Here is a 12,557-nt window from a genome sequence, read left to right on the forward strand (position 1 = left end):
ATTGCTATCCAGGTAGGGAAGAACATGGCGGCAGCAAGCTAGCTCGCCGCAGTGCTCCGTGTTGATCCGCCGGCAGGATCATCTCCCGCTTTGTGCTCAAGAGTGCCTGTACATGGGGGCATGAGTAATCGTCTCGTGAACATATGAGTGCTTTCTTGGAGGAAATTTTGGCTTAAGTAAAAATATATCCACGGACCTTCATCTCCTTCATTTCCGTACGGATGGTGGTTTCCATGGTATCTCGGCCTCGGCCGAAGGGAGTGCGGAGTCGAAGACGGCTGCAGATACGGCTACGGAGGTAGCGGGTGTTGTGGGGGGGGGGTCGTGTGGACTCATCCGTTGCAGGCAAGTCGGGTTTTGATGTGCTAAGCTCCGGGCCTTGTTTCATTCAGAGTGTTTATCTAGGAGGGAGATTCGAAAGTAAAAATAAAACGTCTATCAGTGCCACTGCTCATTTAGTGAGCAGCGCTTTAGCCCCCTCTTCTCCCCTCGTGGAAAAACGCTTAGAATGCCAGCTACTCCATCCAGCCCGAGGATCTGTGTAGCCGCCCTGGAGCTAAAGAAGGTTAAGAGATTGAGAAATCTCTTTTCTCCTTGAAGGGTTGCTGAGTTAGAGTCAGAGAGACTTACTGACACAAGTACAGACTCAGTCTTTAAGGAAGGATTCCAACGTTAGCCCCAATATTTGCAAGTCTCTGCTCCCTTTGCTGCAGTGGAGGGGTCTTCTGGGTATGAATTGGCTAATACTAGTTTTACAGACCAGTCATTGATAGAAACCACCCTCACTCTGCCTGATTTTGACATTGATGCAGTTGTTGTTGAGGAGCATTTACAGGCCCCCTCAAATAAGAATATTCCAACTATCCCTGGCGCATTTAATACTACCGACAGTTTACTTAATACTCCCAAAGGCGAGTCTAAACGAGGTCGAGGTCGTGGACGAAAAAAGAAAATAGATCTAAATTAAGTCGGTGTTCCAGAAGGGAGAGTAGAAGTCGGGAAAGGGGTCAATATATCATCCAAGACGAAATCATCCTCTTTTTTGAACACTGAATTCAAGCCCAAAACCCCAATTGTGAAGAGTAAAACCAAAGCGAAGACCAAGGACTCTAAAGCACTACATCCAGCAGGCTCCAAAAGTACTCCTTCACTTCGCTCCTATTTTAAAGCCATCCCACAGATCTTACATCTTCCTGAAGGCTTAGACGGTCAAGACATGGCGTCAACCTCAGAGGGTGACTCTCCATTGTCTTGCCAACCTGCCATATCACTGGATACATCATTATCTGGGGGGTCAGATCAAGTTGAAAAGTGCCCTGGTCAAGTAATAGAAAAGGCAGCGACTACCGATTTAGCAGCAAGCTCGCAAGGATCACTAGACCTAGAAAGAGAGCAACAGCAGTCCCTCCTGCCAGGACAATCTCAGTTCCAGTCTTCATCCACGCAGGAGTTGAGTTTACCCCAAGATCTTACTACAGTTTATTCTGAAGAGGCCGAAGAATTAGATCCTACTGACTTGGGAGGCGCGGCTGGGGGTCCAGATGATGATGATTCTGTTAATCCCATCCAACCTGATATTAACTCTTTATTGCCCCCTACCCCTTAGCCTCTCAAGTTCCGATGACGGCAGCCTCTGTTATAGAGATGTTTTCAGCTCCTACTCTGGAGATAAGGAAAGGATTTGCCGAATCATCTGCTAATCAAATAGAGTTCAAAAATTATTGTGAATCACTTGACAATAAAATCGAGGGTCTCACTATAAGAACTGGAGTGTTAGAAGAGACGGTTGGCATTTATTCAGTTTATCTGGATCAGGCGAAGCAGGATATCAAGAAACTTACAAAGGAAGATCTGGCTCTCAGCGAGAGGATGGAGTCCCTTGAAAACAATGCGAGAAAGGGAAACATCCGTATTTTGAATGTTCCAGAAGGATCTGAAGGGTCAGACATTAAACAATACATCGTCTCATTACTGAAGGAAGCACTGTCATTAGAATACACTCCCGCAGAACTGTCAGTCGATATTCAGAGGGTTCATAGAGACCCCTTTAAACTGAATCCACACAGATCTAAACCACACAAAATTTTGGTTAATTTTCACACATATGTCCTAAAGGACCGCATCTTAAATATGGCCTTGAAACAAAAGTCTTTGTCTGGGAAAGGCTTTACTTTTCTGATAAGATCAGACCTTTCCCGAACAACACTCGAAAAGCAATGGGAATTTGGGAGGCGCTTGGATGCTTTCAGAAAATTGGGCGCAACAGCTCAGCTCATGTTCCGGCAGCTCTTAAAGTAAATCACAACAATAAGATGTATAACATTAGGTCTGTGCAAGCAGCGGATGAGTTACTAATGGATCTGGGTAAAGCGGCCTGCTAGGCTTAATTTTGGACCCGTGCAACTAGTTGATGAGCTACTAATGCCTTGGGCAAAGGGGGCAGCAGGGTTTAATATTAGGTGCCCTTCTTTTTCTTTTCCTAATTGCCTAAATATGTCCTGCTGTTCTATCTTTCATGTTCTCAATATGAATATCAAGGGGCAGAGGCACATACATATATATGTATTATATATGTACTAAATAAACACTAGTTAAAAGCCCTATGGCTTTAATTACATTTTTTCAAAATTTTTTCACTCACTAAGGTCTACTCACTTGAATAGATAGCGGTCAGACTTTTTTGTAGGGGGTCAACCGGTGGGGCGCTATCTACTGGACTCTGCTCCGGTTAGATAATGCAAGGGTTCTTCACGGGGCTGGGCTCTCACCTCGGGGGGGGGGGGGGTGAGCGCGCAGGGGCGGCAAAAATGTAAAAAAGTCCTCAATAACCTAAATAGTAGTTTTTGGAATGGTAAGTCATATTTCACATATAATCGCTGGACGCAAGTACTTAATATTACTATAAATATCTCTTCTGGTATAGTACTAATCATGGTGCTTTATTGGTTAAGAGATGAGTAGTTTAGGTCTCCTTTCCTGGAACGTCAATGGCCTCTGCACCAAGCCCCGAGCCAGTAGAATTCTGCAATATCTGAAGGACTCGGATGCGCAGGTCATGGTGTTGCAGGAAACCCACCTTACGCATTCTGAACTGTCGACAGTAATTAAAAAGAATAGATGGATTGACTTTATGGTCTCTACCACACAAACTTCTCATACAAGAGGTGTTGCGATTATTTTTAAAAAAGGAGCTAAAGCTAAGCTAATCTCACAGGTTGTAGATTCTTCTGGCAGATGGGCCACAGCTTCAGTTCTAAAGGCTGGGTTTTCAATTACAATAGTCAGTTATTATGGTCTGAATCAGGACGACCCCTCTTCATTGGAAACAATTTTTGTTTGCCGTTACTTTCTATTTCTGGACCTATAATTTTAGCCGGCGACTTTAATATTGTGTTGGACCCCATCTTGGACAAGTCCCCTAATAATCGATCCATGGTTTTGTCTAAAACTAGATCTTTTTTACTAGACGCTATGAGACAGCACGGGTTTGTGGATGTCTGGCGACTAAGGTCAGGAAACCAACAGGGGGTCTCCTATAGGAATTTTAAATATCACCATAAGTCAAAAATTGACTATATTTTGACCACTCAAAGATTGGTTGATTCTGTTAAAACAATAGAATATTTTCCTTCGCATCTTTCAGATCACTCTGCGGTTAAATTAGTGATGACATTCTGTAGTAAAAAACCCCCGACTGTTTGGTCTTTTGATCGCTCCCTCCTCACTAATAAGGAGGATATCTTGTTCTTAAAGTCAGAGACTCACAACTTTTTTTTGTCCAATAATGGTACAGCCTCTAATAGAATTATTTGGGACTCATTTAAGGCAACATTGAGAGGGTTGGTTGTTGCCAAAGTTGCCTTTCGGAGGAAGAGTTATAATAAATTGATTTCTTCTATAGAATTAGATATGGCTCGTGTTCAACATGAGATTGACCTCAATAGTACAGCTTCGAGGACTATATTAGATCCTCTTTATAACAAATTGGTGACTCTGAAGGGAAGTTTGGCTTCGACCTTAAATTTGAGGGTCCAACAGAGATGGGAAGCCAGTAAATTAGCTCACTTCGAATATAGTGAAGGCGCAGGCAAATTACTGGCTTGGAAGACCAAAGTAGATCAGGTCCCGAACAAATTGAAACTATAAAAATAGGAAACACCAATCTCTCTTCAGATGATGATATCAGGAAGGCATTTAGGGAATTCTTCCAGGTAATATACCAAGAAGACAAAGTGATATCGGCTGAGTCTGTTAAGAGTTGGTTGAATAATATTACTCTACCCTCCCTTTCTCTTGAACAATCCCAATACTTGGATAGACCCATTATAGAGAGTGAGGTGATATCTGCTATTAAGAGATCTAAGAAGGGGAAGGTGTCGGGACCCGATGGCCTGCCAGCTGAGTTATACAAGATCTTAGACTCAGAGATAGCTCCTTTCCTCACAAAGCTGTTTATACCAATACTTCTAGAAGGAATGTCCCCCCCAGCATCTTGGGATAATGCCTCTATTACCCTTATATTAAAACCGGGTAAACCTAAGGAAGAGTGTGGGTTGTATAGGCCAATATCCATTCTGAATGTGGATTATAAAATCTTTACCACAGTTCTATCATCAAGATTGGCCGATATTGCACCTTCTGTCCTTCATTCGGATCAAAAGGGGTTCTTGAAGGGCAGACAATTATATGAATTGACCTATGATTTAATTGGTGCCATAGATATCGCAACATCCAATAATCTTCCATTGGCGGCCCTAACGCTGGATGCAACCAAGGCTTTCGACAGGGTCAATTGGGTGTACCTGCCAGAGGCCTTGGCCATGTTTGGTGTGGGGGAAAGTTTTCGTAGGGCGATTGGCCTGTTGTACAGTAATCCTTCTGCATCTCTTCTCGTTAATGGTGATCTATCGAGCCCTTTTTCCATCACTAGGGGAACCCGACAGGGGTGCCCGCTCTCCCCCTTGCTTTTCGATTTTTATATCGAGCCTTTTGCGCAATATCTAAGGGAGGAGGTCTCAATCAAACCTTTCCAGTATCAAGGCTGGAAGAGGAAGGTGGCATTATATGCCGACGACGTATTCATTTTAACATTAGATTCCGCTACGGCTCTTCTGGCTATAGTGAAATTGGATTATGCTTTTGGACAAGTGTCTGGTTATGAAATCAACGCAGCCAAAACAGAAATGCTTGTTTGGAATGATGAGAACCCTCCACCAGAACTCCAACCAGGCACTTCAATGCGATATCTAGGCTTGACAAGTGTAAAAGATATTAATAAAATAGTCCAATTTAATTTGTCCACAGTACTTAAAGACTGCCCTAAGCTTCTCCAATCTTGGTCACACCTCCCCTTGTCATTAATAGGTAGGGTCAATCTTATCAAAATGTCTATTCTTCCAAAAATTTCTTTTTTATTTAACACCATTCCTTTATACGTTGATCAAAATATCGTAGCCAAATTTCAATCAAACGTTTCATCTTTCATCTGGAACAATCATCTTCCATGCATCGCCTGGAAAAAACTAAGACGGCGACATGATAAGGGAGGCTTGGCAGCTCCAGATATAAAAATCTATGCTTGGGCCTTTCAATTATCCCACTCAAGGATGTTGCTTAAGGATCCTGAAGCTTCGGAGGTCGGTCTAATGTATGCAGCTATGTTGGAGGGGGAAAAAAAATAATCATTCTAGTTTTCTTTTCAAGTTTGGAAACCCTAAGTTTTTAAAAAAAATTAAACTGAAGACTCTACAGGGTTTTGCTCGAACATGGGCTGAAATTATGAAATCCATAAAAGTAAATTACTTGTGTGAAAAAACTCCGTTGTGGGACCTGCCTGAAAATCCTGCCTAGCTTGATGACATCTTGGCAGTTCCTCTGAGAGAGGCAGGCATGGAAGTTTGGGGTGACCTTTTCTACGAGGGAGATTTATTTTCGTGGGAACATCTGCAAGCCAAGGTCGGCCCTAATTTTTCACGCTTCAAATATATTCAGATCTATAGTTCAACTGCAGCTTATAAAGCATCTCCTGCCAACAAGAATAAGCTTAAACTTGGAGGACATAGCACATTCATCTCTGACTTACTAAACAGAGGTCCAGCAAAGAAAGAAATATCTAAATGGTATAATTGTATTCTGGAGGAATCAGATGGAGACTTTGTCTTGCCAGAGTCATTATGGGGTTCTGTTCTGGTGGATCTGAACTTACAAATTCTTTGGAAGTCTTTTTTCGAGCTTCTGTGGAGCATTGTCAAGCCATCGTGGCTTCGCAGAAATCATATCTTTACCCTGTATAGGGCGTACTATTCCCCTCTAAGACTATCTAAATTTGCAGGAGGCCAGTCAGTGTCTTGTACTAAATGTGGTTTGATTGCTGCTTCGGATACACATATGTTTTTTGAATGCCCGGTATTAACCACATTTTGGCAGGAAATCAGCAATTGCCTTACGGAGACTTTAGGAAGACCTGTCATAATGGATTTGTCTCTAATAATATTCGGAGTCCTAGAAGGTGTACAACACTTACCCAGATGTCTAGTTTTTTATTCCATTCTGCTCGCAAGAAGAGAGATCTGCAGGAAATGGAAAGCCCCCTTACCTCCCTCCTTTAGAGATTGGCAAAATTCAGTATTGCAGACCTCAGTTACAGATCTGGCCAGATCTGGTAATAACAGAAAAAGGGCCTTTTGGCATCTACTCTTGTGGCGTCAGTGATTTATTCAGGGTTTTTTTTTCCCCGAGTCCAATGATTGATCTCCTATGGTGCTTCTATGTTCTGCACCTATGGAACAGCCGTTATCCGGTTCATGCCCGGCCCCCACTTGGCTGCTAAAACTACCCCTAGGTTTGCTATAGATTGGCAAATTAAGGACCCAGTGCCTCTCTGGATTACGGTGGAAGGCTGAGGGAGAGTTGGCCTCCATAAGATTTGCGTCCCTTCCAGTTTTTCAGATAAACTGAGTCAACTATTCTCCGTTAATTCCTTTGGCACTTTGTCTACATGGTGGTTATGAGTACACAAAAAAAAAAGAGAAAGATTGCTATCATCGATTTCAGGATCAGCAATGCTCACAGAAGGTTGTACCTGGGTGATGTTGCTTTCATTTCTTGCTTCACTGCCGCCACCTAGACGTAGTGCAGGAGTCTCAACGAATGCCGTCATCAGGATTGGTAACCGCTGGGACAACACGATGCGTGAGCCATAACTGGACTTAGCAAAGTATCGATATCCATTGGTACTGCTGATTGTAGTGCAAGACAGGTGTCTAACACGCATTCCTCTCCGCATAGCATACATCGAAGCACAGGTAATATGCAGGTCTGCCATATAGGTCTAAATGAAAGAAACCAGGTCATATTCAGATCTCTTAGCCGTGCTAGTCCAAGGACTTTAGTTATGCGGTCCCGGTAGCGTATTGCTAGGATCATTTCTTCCATCCTTGCCGGAGTCATGTCTGCGTTTTGGTTTGCCATATCGTAGCAGGAGGGTCAAAAATAGAATACCTGCTACGAGTCCCAAAAGTAGTGGTAGGCCGACAAAGATCGAATGGACAAAATTTGGAAAAACGACCAGGACTGCTTCAAATGGTGTTAACAGTCCCGAAAAAATTGTTTCAAATACACTTGAGATACCACTGGCATCCGACATATTTAGGATTTGGCTGAGAATTTCTGTGAAATGCACGGGGCAATTTGTTGATAAAAGTGCATGTATCTCTGATGTTGTCCTTGCAACTTGGAGATCATACGTTTCTTTTGATGACGTGATGGGCACTGTTGTCTGCAAAAGCACAGACTTCATTCTGCTTAAAGTATCAATTCGTATAGAAGAGATATTCAAGGGAGGCCAAATCGGACCCACTGAGTCTCAAGGGCCATTTGGATACAATGCTTGCATACAGCAAGTGACCATGGAACTCATGCCTAAGAGATATGCTTTCCCTGGCACCAAGCCACAACAGCTGTGATCCGTTATTAGGACGTAACTCCCGTTAGAAAGTTGCTTAAAGAATGGCTCTATTTGTGTTGCAGGTGTGCCGTGAAAGGTTATTCGAAGTATCCTCACAGGCCCCATGCAAGTTAATACCTTCGCACAAAAGTATAGCGCTTAGGGAATGTTTACACTTATCACCACTAAGAAATACACTTTTGTTGTTGTCACTATAACATGTGTGTGTATAAGGTAATTTCCATGTTGACTTAATGTATCCTTTACCCAACTTTTCATACTGGCCTGCCGGTATATACTCAGGGCAATTTTTAAACTGGAAAGTTGTGATCGGAATTGTGATAATCCCGTGTATTGTCCATTCAATGACTGGTCTTTCTGACATTGTCAATGGTAATCTCTCAAGTTTTTCGATGCTCAGGATTGTATAGTCTGCTCCTTTCTGTGCCAAACTGATTTGTTTATCAGTAAGGTTAAAGATAGAAAACAATGACGTTGTGTTGATTAAACGCCATGGCACATAGCCTGAACGGAGATTTTGCAACGTCCACCCTAGCTGTACAATAGAACGTAATTGGGACTGGCCATGTTGTAACATTAGCAGGTCCTGGTGTATTGTATCAATAACAGAGGATACAATACTGTCCAGTGAATATATTCTGGAGGACAGAGTCATTAACCCATTGTCCACAACAGAAATTGATTTTTCCAAATTAATACGATCAATTTCTCGTATTTTCTTGGCTGTTTCAATTTGAGTTTCTTTCCATGCCTCGTTGTATGCAGCATACATGCTGGCCGCTATGAAATGTTTCTGACGCTGCTTGCGTGGTCCCATTAAGAAATCTCGCAAATCAGCACCATCTTTAAGTAAAGACAAATGTTGCTTAATTTGTGCCAGTGTGGATGTTTATAGCCATTTGAGGCATAGTTTCCCTACACTGTATGTTGTTACTATCCCTAGATGTTGTCTCTGGGAGTATCTAGGGTCTGGTCTGGTCATTTTTAACCCCTGTAATTTGTTCAGGAATCTATCTTGACAGTTGTTCGTGTCTGTAGGCCAGATTAACCACTTTTTCCAATCGGAATGTGTTCTGTTTTAATTTAAAATGTGAGATATGTCTACTTCAATATCTGTGGTTGTATTATCAGGTATTGGCTTTGGAATAGACGGTTTGTTAAGGTCTTTAATCTTGGCTAGGCCAAACCAGGTTGTTTGTTGAATCGTGTCATTCAAGAACATTATTTGTTCTGGGATCATGCAAGCTCGAAATAATGCTTCTAGGCCTTGTACCTGCCAATCTTTTGTACCCCAGATGGCTTTCGTTTCAATGTTATTTTTCCAGAAACCATAACCAAATGTAATCATTTTTTCATAAAATGCTTCTGAATATATCAATTTAGTATTTGTCAGCATGGTTTTTGTCCCTGTTTTATCCAGCAGTTTATATTAAAATGTTTCTGCATTACTTGTGTTAAACCCTGAGAAGTATTGGAATTTCTCATAGAATGTTTTTGAACTGCTTTTAGGTGGAGTAGCAAAATGTTCCCATTGGTTATATTTAAAAACATTTCTAGGTTGTGCAGATTTATGTAAATAGTGGTCTGCGTAATGGGTAAAACAGTACATTTGTTCATAATTAGATGAACCTTGTAAATAATCATGTTCTGTAAATTTTGCTGACAACACTAAATCCGACATCATATTATTTATACTTGTAAAATCCCAATCATCAGAGAATGCACTTGGTTTTACAAAATCACTTAATGAAACCTTGCACTGATGAGGATATTTCAAGAGCTCGACCGGGCCATATATTTTGTAGTCTGTCTTGTCCCAAACTACCCCGCCGGGTATTGGAATGGCTGTGACATTCACTGATGATAGTTCTCTTTTCTCGATGTGCGATGATTTGTGTGGCTTTAGAACTAAGTTGATGTTCTGACTTGCTGTGTCCATTGTACTGTATTTTCCCTCAATGAATTTTCCCAAACAAAGTACCATGATGAGCCAAAGCAGCAGGAAAAATACACCCAGTCCAAACCAAAATTCTAGCCATGGAAAAATAAGATAAGTTTCCTTGAGTTGATGAAAGAGTTCTGTTGCCTTTTCTTTAAAAGTCTTTGTTTCTGGCGTCACTTCAGGGTTGCTTTGATCTTCAGAAAACTTATCGAAATTGATGAAGTAGCCAGAGGCAGTTCTGTCGATTGTAGGAATAGTATTTCCTATTTGAATTTCATTAGCACATTCTGATGCCACATCATTGTAGACTGGTGTTTCATGATGAACTGTTTCAATTTGGTTTTCAAGAGGCACAAGTTCCATTGCATTTCTGCATAGTCCTTTTTTATTCACTGTAGGTTTATTAAATGTGATTAGTCTTTCAGTTTTGAACCTCTTGGATACTAGCAAACTTGGATATTCTGTTACTTCTTGGGAGTCCACTGGGCCTACTATTTATTATAGGCCACATGATTGTGGTTTCACCAGGTCGATGGATACAACTCGGTTCTCCTTTTTACCTGCAAGGGGCAGTTGTACTACTGATCTTGTTCCGTTGATTGCTAAAACAGGTACTGCTTTTCTGGAAGAAGGCCCCAATTCCTTCTTCACTGCTATTTTCTTTCTGACCAGATCCCCAATCTTTGGAATCCAGACAGGTCTTGCTGGGACTTCAGTGGTGGTTGGTTGTTTCTTGAATTTTATGTTGCTCAGGGCTTTTCTTGATTCATTTAAGTCCTGTAAAACAGCCAAACGATCTTTGATGTCAAAGTCTTTATTCTCATCTTTTACCACTGAAGCATGACTATCTAAGTCCTGAACATACATTCTAGTTCTGAAAAAATAGTTCGTACGGGCTGAAACCTTTTAGAGAATTTCTTGGCAAGTTATTAAGAATACGTTGGACACTTGTTAAATGTTGGACCCACCCATCACCCGAACCTAATACCTTTGCCGTTATAGATTGCTTTATGTCTCGGTCTTTTCTTTCCACTACCCCGTTTCCCTCAGGATGGAAGGGACAAGAGAACCACAATCCAATGCCCATGCTGGTCATGGCCTCCTTATAAGCTCGAGAGCTAAAAGCAGGACCCTGATCAGAATGAAGCATGGCAATTGCGTATGTGCCAATAAAGACTCACAAATCTTTTCTAACAGTTCTGGCGTCAGCCGAGTACTGGGGCCACATCTTTTTAGTGAATGTATTCTTAAATAATTAATAGGACGCTGGATTTCGTCTGTAGATAGCCCTATGCTGCCTTCATAAATGGCCACGGCATTACTCCGCTTGACTCATGCTGCGATCTCTGTCGCAGTCCGGGCAGTTCTTTACATATTTATAGTGGTGCAGGCTCATCCCCAGCCACCAGTAATTCAGTCAGAGATTCCTTCATCTGTTTATGCCTTGGACCTTCACCCATGTGTGAGTCTGCTATTAATAAGATTCTCCGATTCATGTTTGGAATTACCCTATCCCCCACTCCAGGGATTCGAGCAAAAGGAACGGAGTTTGCATCAATTGCGTATGTATAATTGAGTGGATAGTTAAGAGGTAGGGCTGCACAGTTGCTTTTTGAAGACGTTTTTACTGCCAGCATGGTTTCCCCATCTATGTATTTTTCTGAACGCTTTTTAGTGGCTACGGATGCCGGTTTAGTTGCTTCCGCTGTGGCTGTTTTGGCCAATGAATTCCCTGCAACGTGAACACCATCACGTTGATGACTCAGAGTGTGTATCACGTGAGTCTTTTGAAGTTCTTTCTGTAAAAGAACTACATGTTTCCAAAGCATTTTATGCTTGATTGTGGCACCTGTGTCATTTTTATAATCATTTTGAACCCAGCTCTGCAAATCAATATTGTAAGAATTGACGCAAGAATGCGAATCGCACACGATTAGTGTCGGGAATTCGCGTTCTGCATTTTCAAGCGCCAACTTTAAAGATCTGATTTCATCTCGCTGATCCGAAAATTTTCTCAGTGATTCAGTTTTTGTTATTTTCGGTCTGAATTTACTGCAGAGCCAGCGACCTTTAACAATCACGCAGGCTGCAACGTAGGATTTGTCATCTACATTGTAATGCTGTACAAATCTATCTGTATAAATTATACAGGAGTATTGTTCAAGGGGCAGAATCTCGATTGGCAGAGGATATTCTCTTTCATATTTTAAATCATTCAGTTTTTTCATGTTCGGACCATAATAGTATATCACTTTTTCTGTATCAAGATAATTTTCCCACTGGATCCATTTTGGATCTAATGCCACTGTAGGCAGGTTGATTGGGCTGAATAGTGCCTCGAAGGCTGATTCTGCTGTATAAACAGTTATTCTTTTTCCTTGAGCCAGTGCTCGTTCTCTTGCTACAGCAGTTTGCACTGCCTTTACAGTATTGTCTGTGAGACTGAATGTTTTCTCTGCTTGTGTGTACAAATGTGATTTGTAAGCTATTGGTACCGTTTCTCCCTCATTAGAGGTCAGGTACGTGAATCTGCATCTTCCTGGGATGACCCGGAATACAAGGTTGAGTGTATTGTCACGTGTTTCTAATTTTGTTTTAGCTAACATGTCTGTTTGCAGTGATCTCAAAATTTCTGTGTGTTTTTGAGTC

At 41.7% G+C, this 12,557-nt stretch overlaps 1 protein-coding gene and 1 pseudogene across 1 annotated transcript in view; both read left to right on the forward strand.

The window, feature by feature from the left end:
* The window catches only part of LOC147700905 (killer cell lectin-like receptor subfamily B member 1B allele A), a 426,874-nt gene that overhangs the window by 324,857 nt on the left and 89,460 nt on the right, over positions 1–12,557 (forward strand). The window lies entirely within an intron of this gene.
* Positions 1,217–2,381, forward strand: LOC147700906 (uncharacterized; annotated as a pseudogene).

This window comes from Lissotriton vulgaris, chromosome 7 (genome assembly GCF_964263255.1).
Source record: "Lissotriton vulgaris chromosome 7, aLisVul1.2, whole genome shotgun sequence".
NCBI classification, from domain to species: Eukaryota; Metazoa; Chordata; class Amphibia; order Caudata; family Salamandridae; genus Lissotriton; species Lissotriton vulgaris.